The sequence below is a fragment of the Euwallacea fornicatus genome, unplaced genomic scaffold (genome assembly GCF_040115645.1).
Source record: "Euwallacea fornicatus isolate EFF26 unplaced genomic scaffold, ASM4011564v1 scaffold_47, whole genome shotgun sequence".
Taxonomy (NCBI): domain Eukaryota; kingdom Metazoa; phylum Arthropoda; class Insecta; order Coleoptera; family Curculionidae; genus Euwallacea; species Euwallacea fornicatus.
Genome location: NW_027096015.1, coordinates 1,102,310 through 1,119,482, shown reverse-complemented (window position 1 = coordinate 1,119,482; position 17,173 = coordinate 1,102,310).

Genomic DNA, 17,173 nt, shown 5'->3' with positions numbered 1-17,173 from the left:
TATGTTTGAGCTCATTAAGTACTATTTTTCTTTGAAACTCAAGAAGATACAATCATGATGTGTAACGTCATGTTAAAGATCTCGTCGAGATGGTTCATTTGAGTATTTGATTAAGAAATTTGGTCCTCATTGACCGAAGTTATCGAGCTTCAACATGTGAAAAGTCACAAAAATTTTATGTTTGAGCTCATAAAGTACTATTTTTCGTGGAAACTCAAGATGATACAATCATGATAAGTATCATTATGTTAAAGATCTCGTCGAGATGGTTCATTTGAGTCTTTGATTAAGAAATTTGGTCCTCATTGACCGAAGTTATCGAGCTTCAAAATGTGAAAAGTTACAAAACTTGTATGTTTGAGCTGATTAAGTACTATTTTTCGTGGAAACTCAAGATGATACAATCATGATGTGTATCATTATGTTAAAGATCTCGTCGAGATGGTTCATTTGAGTCTTTGATTAAGAAATTTGGTCCTCATTGACCGAAGTTATCGAGCTTCAAAATGTGAAAAGTCACAAAACTTGTATGTTTGAGCTCATTAAGTACTATTTTTCTTTGAAACTCAAGAAGATACAATCATGATGTGTAACGTCATGTTAAAGATCTCGTCGAGATGGTTCATTTGAGTATTTGATTAAGAAATTTGGTCCTCATTGACCGAAGTTATAGAGCTTCAAAGTGTGAAAAGTCACAAAACTTGTATGTTTGAGCTCATAAAGTACTATTTTTCGTGGAAACTCAAGATGATACAATCATGATATGTATCATTATGTTAAAGATCTCGTCGAGATGGTTCATTTGAGTCTTTGATTAAGAAATTTGGTCCTCATTGACCGAAGTTATAGAGCTTCAAAGTGTGAAAAGTCACAAAACTTGTATGTTTGAGCTCATAAAGTACTATTTTTCGTGGAAACTCAAGATGATACAATCATGATGTGTTACGTCATGTTAAAGATCTCGTCGAGATGGTTCATTTGAGTCTTTGATTAAGAAATTTGGTCCTCATTGACCTAAGTTATCGAGCTTCAAAGTGTGAAAAGTCACAAAACTTGTATGTTTGAGCTCATAAAGTACTATTTTTCTTTGAAACTCAAGATGATACAATCATGATGTGTTACGTCATGTTAAAGATCTCGTCGAGATGGTTCATTTGAGTCTTTGATTAAGAAATTTGGTCCTCATTGACCGAAGTTATCTTGCTTCAACATGTGAAAAGTCACAAAACTTGTATGTTTGAGCTCATAAAGTACTATTTTTCGTGGAAACTCAAGATGATACAATCATGATGTGTTACGTCATGTTAAAGATCTCGTCGAGATGGTTCATTTGAGTCTTTGATTAAGAAATTTGGTCCTCATTGACCGAAGTTATCGAGCTTCAACATGTGAAAAGTCACAAAAATTGTATGTTTGAGCTCATAAAGTACTATTTTTCTTTGAAACTCAAGATGATACAATCATGATGTGTTACGTCATGTTAAAGATCTCGTCGAGATGGTTCATTTGAGTCTTTGATTAAGAAATTTGGTCCTCATTGACCGAAGTTATCGAGCTTCAAAATGTGAAAAGTCACAAAAATTTTATGTTTGAGCTCATAAAGTACTATTTTTCTTTGAAACTCAAGATGATACAATCATGATGTGTTACGTCATGTTAAAGATCTCGTCGAGATGGTTCATTTGAGTCTTTGATTAAGAAATTTGGTCCTCATTGACCGAAGTTATCGAGCTTCAACATGTGAAAAGTCACAAAAATTTTATGTTTGAGCTCATAAAGTACTATTTTTCGTGGAAACTCAAGATGATACAATCATGATATGTATCATTATGTTAAAGATCTCGTCGAGATGGTTCATTTGAGTCTTTGATTAAGAAATTTGGTCCTCATTGACCGAAGTTATAGAGCTTCAAAGTGTGAAAAGTCACAAAACTTGTATGTTTGAGCTCATAAAGTACTATTTTTCGTGGAAACTCAAGATGATACAATCATGATGTGTATCATTATGTTAAAGATCTCGTCGAGATGGTTCATTTGAGTCTTTGATTAAGAAATTTGGTCCTCATTGACCGAAGTTATAGAGCTTCAAAGTGTGAAAAGTCACAAAACTTGTATGTTTGAGCTCATAAAGTACTATTTTTCTTTGAAACTCAAGATGATACAATCATGATGTGTTACGTCATGTTAAAGATCTCGTCGAGATGGTTCATTTGAGTCTTTAATTAAGAAATTTGGTCCTCATTGACCGAAGTTATCGAGCTTCAAAGTGTGAAAAGTCACAAAACTTGTATGTTTGAGCTCATAAAGTACTATTTTTCGTGGAAACTCAAGATGATACAATCATGATGTGTATCATTATGTTAAAGATCTCGTCGAGATGGTTCATTTGAGTCTTTGATTAAGAAATTTGGTCCTCATTGACCGAAGTTATCGAGCTTCAAAGTGTGAAAAGTCACAAAACTTGTATGTTTGAGCTCATAAAGTACTATTTTTCTTTGAAACTCAAGATGATACAATCATGATGTGTTACGTCATGTTAAAGATCTCGTCGAGATAGTTCATTTGAGTCTTTGATTAAGAAATTTGGTCCTCATTGACCGAAGTTATCTTGCTTCAACATGTGAAAAGTCACAAAACTTGTAAGTTTGAGCTCATTAAGTACTATTTTTCTTTGAAACTCAAGAAGATACAATCATGATGTGTAACGTCATGTTAAAAATCTCGTCGAGATGGTTCATTTGAGTATTTGATTAAGAAATTTGGTCCTCATTGACCGAAGTTATCGAGCTTCAACATGTGAAAAGTCACAAAAATTTTATGTTTGAGCTCATAAAGTACTATTTTTCGTGGAAACTCAAGATGATACAATCATGATATGTATCATTATGTTAAAGATCTCGTCGAGATGGTTCATTTGAGTCTTTGATTAAGAAATTTGGTCCTCATTGACCGAAGTTATCGAGCTTCAAAGTGTGAAAAGTCACAAAACTTGTATGTTTGAGCTGATTAAGTACTATTTTTCGTGGAAACTCAAGACGATACAATCATGATGTGTATCATTATGTTAAAGATCTCGTCGAGATGGTTCATTTGAGTCTTTGATTAAGAAATTTGGTCCTCATTGACCGAAGTTATAGAGCTTCAAAGTGTGAAAAGTCACAAAACTTGTATGTTTGAGCTCATAAAGTACTATTTTTCTTTGAAACTCAAGATGATACAATCATGATGTGTTACGTCATGTTAAAGATCTCGTCGAGATGGTTCATTTGAGTCTTTAATTAAGAAATTTGGTCCTCATTGACCGAAGTTATCGAGCTTCAAAGTGTGAAAAGTCACAAAACTTGTATGTTTGAGCTCATAAAGTACTATTTTTCGTGGAAACTCAAGATGATACAATCATGATGTGTATCATTATGTTAAAGATCTCGTCGAGATGGTTCATTTGAGTCTTTGATTAAGAAATTTGGTCCTCATTGACCGAAGTTATCGAGCTTCAAAGTGTGAAAAGTCACAAAACTTGTATGTTTGAGCTCATAAAGTACTATTTTTCGTGGAAACTCAAGATGATACAATCATGATGTGTATCATTATGTTAAAGATCTCGTCGAGATGGTTCATTTGAGTCTTTGATTAAGAAATTTGGTCCTCATTGACCGAAGTTATCGAGCTTCAAAGTGTGAAAAGTCACAAAACTTGTATGTTTGAGCTCATAAAGTACTATTTTTCTTTGAAACTCAAGATGATACAATCATGATGTGTTACGTCATGTTAAAGATCTCGTCGAGATGGTTCATTTGAGTCTTTGAGTAAGAAATTTGGTCCTCATTGACCGAAGTTATCGAGCTTCAACATGTGAAAAGTCACAAAACTTGTATGTTTGAGCTCATTAAGTACTATTTTTCTTTGAAACTCAAGAAGATACAATCATGATGTGTAACGTCATGTTAAAGATCTCGTCGAGATGGTTCATTTGAGTATTTGATTAAGAAATTTGGTCCTCATTGACCGAAGTTATCGAGCTTCAACATGTGAAAAGTCACAAAAATTTTATGTTTGAGCTCATAAAGTACTATTTTTCGTGGAAACTCAAGATGATACAATCATGATATGTATCATTATGTTAAAGATCTCGTCGAGATGGTTCATTTGAGTCTTTGATTAAGAAATTTGGTCCTCATTGACCGAAGTTATCGAGCTTCAAAATGTGAAAAGTTACAAAACTTGTATGTTTGAGCTGATTAAGTACTATTTTTCGTGGAAACTCAAGATGATACAATCATGATGTGTATCATTATGTTAAAGATCTCGTCGAGATGGTTCATTTGAGTCTTTGATTAAGAAATTTGGTCCTCATTGACCGAAGTTATCGAGCTTCAAAATGTGAAAAGTCACAAAACTTGTATGTTTGAGCTCATTAAGTACTATTTTTCTTTGAAACTCAAGAAGATACAATCATGATGTGTAACGTCATGTTAAAGATCTCGTCGAGATGGTTCATTTGAGTATTTGATTAAGAAATTTGGTCCTCATTGACCGAAGTTATCGAGCTTCAACATGTGAAAAGTCACAAAAATTTTATGTTTGAGCTCATAAAGTACTATTTTTCGTGGAAACTCAAGATGATACAATCATGATATGTATCATTATGTTAAAGATCTCGTCGAGATGGTTCATTTGAGTCTTTGATTAAGAAATTTGGTCCTCATTGACCGAAGTTATAGAGCTTCAAAGTGTGAAAAGTCACAAAACTTGTATGTTTGAGCTCATAAAGTACTATTTTTCGTGGAAACTCAAGATGATACAATCATGATGTGTTACGTCATGTTAAAGATCTCGTCGAGATGGTTCATTTGAGTCTTTGATTAAGAAATTTGGTCCTCATTGACCTAAGTTATCGAGCTTCAAAGTGTGAAAAGTCACAAAACTTGTATGTTTGAGCTCATAAAGTACTATTTTTCTTTGAAACTCAAGATGATACAATCATGATGTGTTACGTCATGTTAAAGATCTCGTCGAGATGGTTCATTTGAGTCTTTGATTAAGAAATTTGGTCCTCATTGACCGAAGTTATCTTGCTTCAACATGTGAAAAGTCACAAAACTTGTATGTTTGAGCTCATAAAGTACTATTTTTCGTGGAAACTCAAGATGATACAATCATGATGTGTTACGTCATGTTAAAGATCTCGTCGAGATGGTTCATTTGAGTCTTTGATTAAGAAATTTGGTCCTCATTGACCGAAGTTATCGAGCTTCAAAATGTGAAAAGTCACAAAACTTGTATGTTTGAGCTCATTAAGTACTATTTTTCTTTGAAACTCAAGAAGATACAATCATGATGTGTAACGTCATGTTAAAAATCTCGTCGAGATGGTTCATTTGAGTATTTGATTAAGAAATTTGGTCCTCATTGACCGAAGTTATCGAGCTTCAACATGTGAAAAGTCACAAAAATTTTATGTTTGAGCTCATAAAGTACTATTTTTCGTGGAAACTCAAGATGATACAATCATGATATGTATCATTATGTTAAAGATCTCGTCGAGATGGTTCATTTGAGTCTTTGATTAAGAAATTTGGTCCTCATTGACCGAAGTTATCGAGCTTCAAAATGTGAAAAGTCACAAAACTTGTATGTTTGAGCTGATTAAGTACTATTTTTCGTGGAAACTCAAGATGATACAATCATGATGTGTATCATTATGTTAAAGATCTCGTCGAGATGGTTCATTTGAGTCTTTGATTAAGAAATTTGGTCCTCATTGACCGAAGTTATCGAGCTTCAAAATGTGAAAAGTCACAAAACTTGTATGTTTGAGCTCATTAAGTACTATTTTTCGTGGAAACTCAAGATGATACAATCATGATGTGTTACGTCATGTTAAAGATCTCGTCGAGATGGTTCATTTGAGTCTTTGATTAAGAAATTTGGTCCTCATTGACCGAAGTTATCGAGCTTCAACATGTGAAAAGTCACAAAAATTGTATGTTTGAGCTCATAAAGTACTATTTTTCTTTGAAACTCAAGATGATACAATCATGATGTGTTACGTCATGTTAAAGATCTCGTCGAGATGGTTCATTTGAGTATTTGATTAAGAAATTTGGTCCTCATTGACCGAAGTTATCGAGCTTCAAAACGTGAAAAGTCACAAAACTTGTATGTTTGAGCTCATTAAGTACTATTTTTCTTTGAAACTCAAGAAGATACAATCATGATGTGTAATGTCATGTTAAAGATCTCGTCGAGATGGTTCATTTGAGTATTTGATTAAGAAATTTGGTCCTCATTGACCGAAGTTATCGAGCTTCAACATGTGAAAAGTCACAAAAATTTTATGATTGAGCTCATAAAGTACTATTTTTCTTTGAAACTCAAGATGATACAATCATGATGTGTTACGTTATGTTAAAGATCTCGTCGAGATGGTTCATTTGAGTCTTTGATTAAGAAATTTGGTCCTCATTGACCGAAGTTATCGAGCTTCAAAGTGTGAAAAGTCACAAAACTTGTATGTTTGAGCTCATAAAGTACTATTTTTCTTTGAAACTCAAGATGATACAATCATGATGTGTTACGTCATGTTAAAGATCTCGTCGAGATGGTTCATTTGAGTCTTTGATTAAGAAATTTGGTCCTCATTGACCGAAGTTATCTTGCTTCAACATGTGAAAAGTCACAAAACTTGTATGTTTGAGCTCATAAAGTACTATTTTTCGTGGAAACTCAAGATGATACAATCATGATGTGTTACGTCATGTTAAAGATCTCGTCGAGATGGTTCATTTGAGTCTTTGATTAAGAAATTTGGTCCTCATTGACCGAAGTTATCGAGCTTCAAAATGTGAAAAGTCACAAAACTTGTATGTTTGAGCTCATTAAGTACTATTTTTCTTTGAAACTCAAGAAGATACAATCATGATGTGTAACGTCATGTTAAAAATCTCGTCGAGATGGTTCATTTGAGTATTTGATTAAGAAATTTGGTCCTCATTGACCGAAGTTATCGAGCTTCAACATGTGAAAAGTCACAAAAATTTTATGTTTGAGCTCATAAAGTACTATTTTTCGTGGAAACTCAAGATGATACAATCATGATATGTATCATTATGTTAAAGATCTCGTCGAGATGGTTCATTTGAGTCTTTGATTTAGAAATTTGGTCCTCATTGACCGAAGTTATAGAGCTTCAAAGTGTGAAAAGTCACAAAACTTGTATGTTTGAGCTCATAAAGTACTATTTTTCGTGGAAACTCAAGATGATACAATCATGATGTGTTACGTCATGTTAAAGATCACGTCGAGATGGTTCATTTGAGTCTTTGATTAAGAAATTTGGTCCTCATTGACCGAAGTTATCGAGCTTCAAAATGTGAAAAGTCACAAAACTTGTATGTTTGAGCTCATTAAGTACTATTTTTCTTTGAAACTCAAGAAGATACAATCATGATGTGTAACGTCATGTTAAAGATCTCGTCGAGATGGTTCATTTGAGTATTTGATTAAGAAATTTGGTCCTCATTGACCGAAGTTATCGAGCTTCAACATGTGAAAAGTCACAAAAATTTTATGTTTGAGCTCATAAAGTACTATTTTTCGTGGAAACTCAAGATGATACAATCATGATATGTATCATTATGTTAAAGATCTCGTCGAGATGGTTCATTTGAGTCTTTGATTAAGAAATTTGGTCCTCATTGACCGAAGTTATCGAGCTTCAAAATGTGAAAAGTCACAAAACTTGTATGTTTGAGCTCATAAAGTACTATTTTTCGTGGAAACTCAAGATGATACAATCATGATGTGTTACGTCATGTTAAAGATCTCGTCGAGATGGTTCATTTGAGTCTTTGATTAAGAAATTTGGTCCTCATTGACCGAAGTTATCTTGCTTCAACATGTGAAAAGTCACAAAACTTGTATGTTTGAGCTCATAAAGTACTATTTTTCGTGGAAACTCAAGATGATACAATCATGATGTGTTACGTCATGTTAAAGATCTCGTCGAGATGGTTCATTTGAGTCTTTGATTAAGAAATTTGGTCCTCATTGACCGAAGTTATCGAGCTTCAAAATGTGAAAAGTCACAAAACTTGTATGTTTGAGCTCATTAAGTACTATTTTTCTTTGAAACTCAAGAAGATACAATCATGATGTGTAACGTCATGTTAAAAATCTCGTCGAGATGGTTCATTTGAGTATTTGATTAAGAAATTTGGTCCTCATTGACCGAAGTTATCGAGCTTCAACATGTGAAAAGTCACAAAACTTGTATGTTTGAGCTGATTAAGTACTATTTTTCGTGGAAACTCAAGATGATAAAATCATGATGTGTATCATTATGTTAAAGATCTCGTCGAGATGGTTCATTTGAGTCTTTGATTAAGAAATTTGGTCCTCATTGACCGAAGTTATCGAGCTTCAAAGTGTGAAAAGTCACAAAACTTGTATGTTTGAGCTGATTAAGTACTATTTTTCGTGGAAACTCAAGATGATACAATCATGATGTGTATCATTATGTTAAAGATCTCGTCGAGATGGTTCATTTGAGTCTTTGATTAAGAAATTTGGTCCTCATTGACCGAAGTTATCGAGCTTCAAAATGTGAAAAGTCACAAAACTTGTATGTTTGAGCTCATTAAGTACTATTTTTCTTTGAAACTCAAGAAGATACAATCATGATGTGTAACGTCATGTTAAAGATCTCGTCGAGATGGTTCATTTGAGTATTTGATTAAGAAATTTGGTCCTCATTGACCGAAGTTATCGAGCTTCAACATGTGAAAAGTCACAAAAATTTTATGTTTGAGCTCATAAAGTACTATTTTTCGTGGAAACTCAAGATGATACAATCATGATATGTATCATTATGTTAAAGATCTCGTCGAGATGGTTCATTTGAGTCTTTGATTAAGAAATTTGGTCCTCATTGACCTAAGTTATCGAGCTTCAAAGTGTGAAAAGTCACAAAACTTGTATGTTTGAGCTCATAAAGTACTATTTTTCGTGGAAACTCAAGATGATACAATCATGATGTGTATCATTATGTTAAAGATCTCGTCGAGATGGTTCATTTGAGTATTTGATTAAGAAATTTGGTCCTCATTGACCGAAGTTATCGAGCTTCAACATGTGAAAAGTCACAAAAATTTTATGTTTGAGCTCATAAAGTACTATTTATCGTGGAAACTCAAGATGATACAATCATGATATGTATCATTATGTTAAAGATCTCGTCGAGATGGTTCATTTGAGTCTTTGATTAAGAAATTTGGTCCTCATTGACCGAAGTTATCGAGCTTCAACATGTGAAAAGTCACAAAAATTTTATGTTTGAGCTCATAAAGTACTATTTTTCGTGGAAACTCAAGATGATACAATCATGATGTGTATCATTATGATAAAGATCTCGTCGAGATGGTTCATTTGAGTCTTTGATTAAGAAATTTGGTCCTCATTGACCGAAGTTATCGAGCTTCAAAATGTGAAAAGTCACAAAACTTGTATGTTTGAGCTCATTAAGTACTATTTTTCTTTGAAACTCAAGAAGATACAATCATGATGTGTAACGTCATGTTAAAAATCTCGTCGAGATGGTTCATTTGAGTCTTTGATTAAGAAATTTGGTCCTCATTGACCTAAGTTATCGAGCTTCAAAGTGTGAAAAGTCACAAAACTTGTATGTTTGAGCTCATAAAGTACTATTTTTCTTTGAAACTCAAGATGATACAATCATGATGTGTTACGTCATGTTAAAGATCTCGTCGAGATGGTTCATTTGAGTCTTTGATTAAGAAATTTGGTCCTCATTGACCGAAGTTATCTTGCTTCAACATGTGAAAAGTCACAAAACTTGTATGTTTGAGCTCATAAAGTACTATTTTTCGTGGAAACTCAAGATGATACAATCATGATGTGTTACGTCATGTTAAAGATCTCGTCGAGATGGTTCATTTGAGTCTTTGATTAAGAAATTTGGTCCTCATTGACCGAAGTTATCGAGCTTCAAAATGTGAAAAGTCACAAAAATTTTATGTTTGAGCTCATAAAGTACTATTTTTCGTGGAAACTCAAGATGATACAATCATGATATGTATCATTATGTTAAAGATCTCGTCGAGATGGTTCATTTGAGTCTTTGATTAAGAAATTTGGTCCTCATTGACCTAAGTTATCGAGCTTCAAAGTGTGAAAAGTCACAAAACTTGTATGTTTGAGCTCATAAAGTACTATTTTTCGTGGAAACTCAAGATGATACAATCATGATGTGTATCATTATGTTAAAGATCTCGTCGAGATGGTTCATTTGAGTATTTGATTAAGAAATTTGGTCCTCATTGACCGAAGTTATCGAGCTTCAACATGTGAAAAGTCACAAAAATTTTATGTTTGAGCTCATAAAGTACTATTTATCGTGGAAACTCAAGATGATACAATCATGATATGTATCATTATGTTAAAGATCTCGTCGAGATGGTTCATTTGAGTCTTTGATTAAGAAATTTGGTCCTCATTGACCGAAGTTATCGAGCTTCAACATGTGAAAAGTCACAAAAATTTTATGTTTGAGCTCATAAAGTACTATTTTTCGTGGAAACTCAAGATGATACAATCATGATGTGTATCATTATGATAAAGATCTCGTCGAGATGGTTCATTTGAGTCTTTGATTAAGAAATTTGGTCCTCATTGACCGAAGTTATCGAGCTTCAAAATGTGAAAAGTCACAAAACTTGTATGTTTGAGCTCATTAAGTACTATTTTTCTTTGAAACTCAAGAAGATACAATCATGATGTGTAACGTCATGTTAAAAATCTCGTCGAGATGGTTCATTTGAGTCTTTGATTAAGAAATTTGGTCCTCATTGACCTAAGTTATCGAGCTTCAAAGTGTGAAAAGTCACAAAACTTGTATGTTTGAGCTCATAAAGTACTATTTTTCTTTGAAACTCAAGATGATACAATCATGATGTGTTACGTCATGTTAAAGATCTCGTCGAGATGGTTCATTTGAGTCTTTGATTAAGAAATTTGGTCCTCATTGACCGAAGTTATCTTGCTTCAACATGTGAAAAGTCACAAAACTTGTATGTTTGAGCTCATAAAGTACTATTTTTCGTGGAAACTCAAGATGATACAATCATGATGTGTATCATTATGTTAAAGATCTCGTCGAGATGGTTCATTTGAGTATTTGATTAAGAAATTTGGTCCTCATTGACCGAAGTTATCGAGCTTCAACATGTGAAAAGTCACAAAACTTGTATGTTTGAGCTCATAAAGTACTATTTATCGTGGAAACTCAAGATGATACAATCATGATATGTATCATTATGTTAAAGATCTCGTCGAGATGGTTCATTTGAGTCTTTGATTAAGAAATTTGGTCCTCATTGACCGAAGTTATCGAGCTTCAACATGTGAAAAGTCACAAAAATTTTATGTTTGAGCTCATAAAGTACTATTTTTCGTGGAAACTCAAGATGATACAATCATGATATGTATCATTATGTTAAAGATCTCGTCGAGATGGTTCATTTGAGTCTTTGATTAAGAAATTTGGTCCTCATTGACCGAAGTTATAGAGCTTCAAAGTGTGAAAAGTCACAAAACTTGTATGTTTGAGCTCATAAAGTACTATTTTTCGTGGAAACTCAAGATGATACAATCATGATGTGTTACGTCATGTTAAAGATCTCGTCGAGATGGTTCATTTGAGTCTTTGATTAAGAAATTTGGTCCTCATTGACCTAAGTTATCGAGCTTCAAAGTGTGAAAAGTCACAAAACTTGTATGTTTGAGCTCATAAAGTACTATTTTTCTTTGAAACTCAAGATGATACAATCATGATGTGTTACGTCATGTTAAAGATCTCGTCGAGATGGTTCATTTGAGTCTTTGATTAAGAAATTTGGTCCTCATTGACCGAAGTTATCTTGCTTCAACATGTGAAAAGTCACAAAACTTGTATGTTTGAGCTCATAAAGTACTATTTTTCGTGGAAACTCAAGATGATACAATCATGATGTGTTACGTCATGTTAAAGATCTCGTCGAGATGGTTCATTTGAGTCTTTGATTAAGAAATTTGGTCCTCATTGACCGAAGTTATCGAGCTTCAAAATGTGAAAAGTCACAAAACTTGTATGTTTGAGCTCATTAAGTACTATTTTTCTTTGAAACTCAAGAAGATACAATCATGATGTGTAACGTCATGTTAAAGATCTCGTCGAGATGGTTCATTTGAGTATTTGATTAAGAAATTTGGTCCTCATTGACCGAAGTTATCGAGCTTCAACATGTGAAAAGTCACAAAAATTTTATGTTTGAGCTCATAAAGTACTATTTTTCGTGGAAACTCAAGATGATACAATCATGATATGTATCATTATGTTAAAGATCTCGTCGAGATGGTTCATTTGAGTCTTTGATTAAGAAATTTGGTCCTCATTGACCGAAGTTATCGAGCTTCAAAATGTGAAAAGTCACAAAACTTGTATGTTTGAGCTGATTAAGTACTATTTTTCGTGGAAACTCAAGATGATACAATCATGATGTGTATCATTATGTTAAAGATCTCGTCGAGATGGTTCATTTGAGTCTTTGATTAAGAAATTTGGTCCTCATTGACCGAAGTTATCGAGCTTCAAAATGTGAAAAGTCACAAAACTTGTATGTTTGAGCTCATTAAGTACTATTTTTCGTGGAAACTCAAGATGATACAATCATGATGTGTTACGTCATGTTAAAGATCTCGTCGAGATGGTTCATTTGAGTCTTTGATTAAGAAATTTGGTCCTCATTGACCGAAGTTATCGAGCTTCAACATGTGAAAAGTCACAAAAATTGTATGTTTGAGCTCATAAAGTACTATTTTTCTTTGAAACTCAAGATGATACAATCATGATGTGTTACGTCATGTTAAAGATCTCGTCGAGATGGTTCATTTGAGTATTTGATTAAGAAATTTGGTCCTCATTGACCGAAGTTATCGAGCTTCAAAACGTGAAAAGTCACAAAACTTGTATGTTTGAGCTCATAAAGTACTATTTTTCTTTGAAACTCAAGATGATACAATCATGATGTGTTACGTCATGTTAAAGATCTCGTCGAGATGGTTCATTTGAGTCTTTGATTAAGAAATTTGGTCCTCATTGACCGAAGTTATCTTGCTTCAACATGTGAAAAGTCACAAAACTTGTATGTTTGAGCTCATAAAGTACTATTTTTCGTGGAAACTCAAGATGATACAATCATGATGTGTTACGTCATGTTAAAGATCTCGTCGAGATGGTTCATTTGAGTCTTTGATTAAGAAATTTGGTCCTCATTGACCGAAGTTATCTTGCTTCAACATGTGAAAAGTCACAAAACTTGTATGTTTGAGCTCATTAAGTACTATTTTTCTTTGAAACTCAAGAAGATACAATCATGATGTGTAACGTCATGTTAAAAATCTCGTCGAGATGGTTCATTTGAGTATTTGATTAAGAAATTTGGTCCTCATTGACCGAAGTTATCGAGCTTCAACATGTGAAAAGTCACAAAAATTTTATGTTTGAGCTCATAAAGTACTATTTTTCGTGGAAACTCAAGATGATACAATCATGATATGTATCATTATGTTAAAGATCTTGTCGAGATGGTTCATTTGAGTCTTTGATTAAGAAATTTGGTCCTCATTGACCGAAGTTATAGAGCTTCAAAGTGTGAAAAGTCACAAAACTTGTATGTTTGAGCTCATAAAGTACTATTTTTCTTTGAAACTCAAGATGATACAATCATGATGTGTTACGTCATGTTAAAGATCTCGTCGAGATGGTTCATTTGAGTCTTTGATTAAGAAATTTGGTCCTCATTGACCGAAGTTATCGAGCTTCAACATGTGAAAAGTCACAAAAATTGTATGTTTGAGCTCATAAAGTACTATTTTTCTTTGAAACTCAAGATGATACAATCATGATGTGTTACGTCATGTTAAAGATCTCGTCGAGATGGTTCATTTGAGTATTTGATTAAGAAATTTGGTCCTCATTGACCGAAGTTATCGAGCTTCAAAACGTGAAAAGTCACAAAACTTGTATGTTTGAGCTCATAAAGTACTATTTTTCTTTGAAACTCAAGATGATACAATCATGATGTGTTACGTCATGTTAAAGATCTCGTCGAGATGGTTCATTTGAGTCTTTGATTAAGAAATTTGGTCCTCATTGACCGAAGTTATCTTGCTTCAACATGTGAAAAGTCACAAAACTTGTATGTTTGAGCTCATAAAGTACTATTTTTCGTGGAAACTCAAGATGATACAATCATGATGTGTTACGTCATGTTAAAGATCTCGTCGAGATGGTTCATTTGAGTCTTTGATTAAGAAATTTGGTCCTCATTGACCGAAGTTATCTTGCTTCAACATGTGAAAAGTCACAAAACTTGTATGTTTGAGCTCATTAAGTACTATTTTTCTTTGAAACTCAAGAAGATACAATCATGATGTGTAACGTCATGTTAAAAATCTCGTCGAGATGGTTCATTTGAGTATTTGATTAAGAAATTTGGTCCTCATTGACCGAAGTTATCGAGCTTCAACATGTGAAAAGTCACAAAAATTTTATGTTTGAGCTCATAAAGTACTATTTTTCGTGGAAACTCAAGATGATACAATCATGATATGTATCATTATGTTAAAGATCTTGTCGAGATGGTTCATTTGAGTCTTTGATTAAGAAATTTGGTCCTCATTGACCGAAGTTATAGAGCTTCAAAGTGTGAAAAGTCACAAAACTTGTATGTTTGAGCTCATAAAGTACTATTTTTCTTTGAAACTCAAGATGATACAATCATGATGTGTTACGTCATGTTAAAGATCTCGTCGAGATGGTTCATTTGAGTCTTTGATTAAGAAATTTGGTCCTCATTGACCGAAGTTATCGAGCTTCAAAGTATGAAAAGTCACAAAACTTGTATGTTTGAGCTCATAAAGTACTATTTTTCTTTGAAACTCAAGATGATACAATCATGATGTGTTACGTCATGTTAAAGATCTCGTCGAGATGGTTCATTTGAGTCTTTGATTAAGAAATTTGGTCCTCATTGACCGAAGTTATCGAGCTTCAAAGTATGAAAAGTCACAAAACTTGTATGTTTGAGCTCATAAAGTACTATTTTTCTTTGAAACTCAAGATGATACAATCATGATGTGTTACGTCATGTTAAAGATCTCGTCGAGATGGTTCATTTGAGTCTTTGATTAAGAAATTTGGTCCTCATTGACCGAAGTTATCGAGCTTCAAAATGTGAAAAGTCACAAAACTTGTATGTTTGAGCTCATTAAGTACTATTTTTCTTTGAAACTCAAGAAGATACAATCATCATGTGTAACGTCATGTTAAAAATCTCGTCGAGATGGTTCATTTGAGTATTTGATTAAGAAATTTGGTCCTCATTGACCGAAGTTATCGAGCTTCAACATGTGAAAAGTCACAAAACTTGTATGTTTGAGCTCATTAAGTACTATTTTTCTTTGAAACTCAAGATGATACAATCATGATGTGTTACGTCATGTTAAAGATCTCGTCGAGATGGTTCATTTGAGTCTTTGATTAAGAAATTTGGTCCTCATTGACCGAAGTTATCGAGCTTCAAAGTGTGAAAAGTCACAAAACTTGTATGTTTGAGCTGATTAAGTACTATTTTTCGTGGAAACTCAAGATGATACAATCATGATGTGTATCATTATGTTAAAGATCTCGTCGAGATGGTTCATTTGAGTCTTTGATTAAGAAATTTGGTCCTCATTGACCGAAGTTATCGAGCTTCAAAACGTGAAAAGTCACAAAACTTGTATGTTTGAGCTCATTAAGTACTATTTTTCTTTGAAACTCAAGAAGATACAATCATGATGTGTAATGTCATGTTAAAGATCTCGTCGAGATGGTTCATTTGAGTATTTGATTAAGAAATTTGGTCCTCATTGACCGAAGTTATCGAGCTTCAACATGTGAAAAGTCACAAAAATTTTATGATTGAGCTCATAAAGTACTATTTTTCTTTGAAACTCAAGATGATACAATCATGATGTGTTACGTTATGTTAAAGATCTCGTCGAGATGGTTCATTTGAGTCTTTGATTAAGAAATTTGGTCCTCATTGACCGAAGTTATCGAGCTTCAAAGTGTGAAAAGTCACAAAACTTGTATGTTTGAGCTCATAAAGTACTATTTTTCTTTGAAACTCAAGATGATACAATCATGATGTGTTACGTCATGTTAAAGATCTCGTCGAGATGGTTCATTTGAGTCTTTGATTAAGAAATTTGGTCCTCATTGACCGAAGTTATCGAGCTTCAACATGTGAAAAGTCACAAAAATTTTATGTTTGAGCTCATAAAGTACTATTTTTCTTTGAAACTCAAGATGATACAATCATGATGTGTTACGTCATGTTAAAGATCTCGTCGAGATGGTTCATTTGAGTATTTGATTAAGAAATTTGGTCCTCATTGACCGAAGTTATCGAGCTTCAACATGTGAAAAGTCACAAAAATTTTATGTTTGAGCTCATAAAGTACTATTTTTCGTGGAAACTCAAGATGATACAATCATGATATGTATCATTATGTTAAAGATCTCGTCGAGATGGTTCATTTGAGTCTTTGATTAAGAAATTTGGTCCTCATTGACCGAAGTTATCGAGCTTCAACATGTGAAAAGTCACAAAAATTTTATGTTTGAGCTCATAAAGTACTATTTTTCGTGGAAACTCAAGATGATACAATCATGATGTGTTACGTCATGTTAAAGATCTCGTCGAGATGGTTCATTTGAGTCTTTGATTAAGAAATTTGGTCCTCATTGACCGAAGTTATCGAGCTTCAAAATGTGAAAAGTCACAAAACTTGTATGTTTGAGCTCATAAAGTACTATTTTTCGTTGAAACTCAAGATGATACAATCATGATGTGTTACGTCATGTTAAAGATCTCGTCGAGATGGTTCATTTGAGTCTTTGATTAAGAAATTTGGTCCTCATTGACCGAAGTTATCGAGCTTCAAAATGTGAAAAGTCACAAAACTTGTATGTTTGAGCTGATTAAGTACTATTTTTCGTGGAAACTCAAGATGATACAATCATGATGTGTATCATTATGTAAAAGATCTCGTCGAGATGGTTCATTTG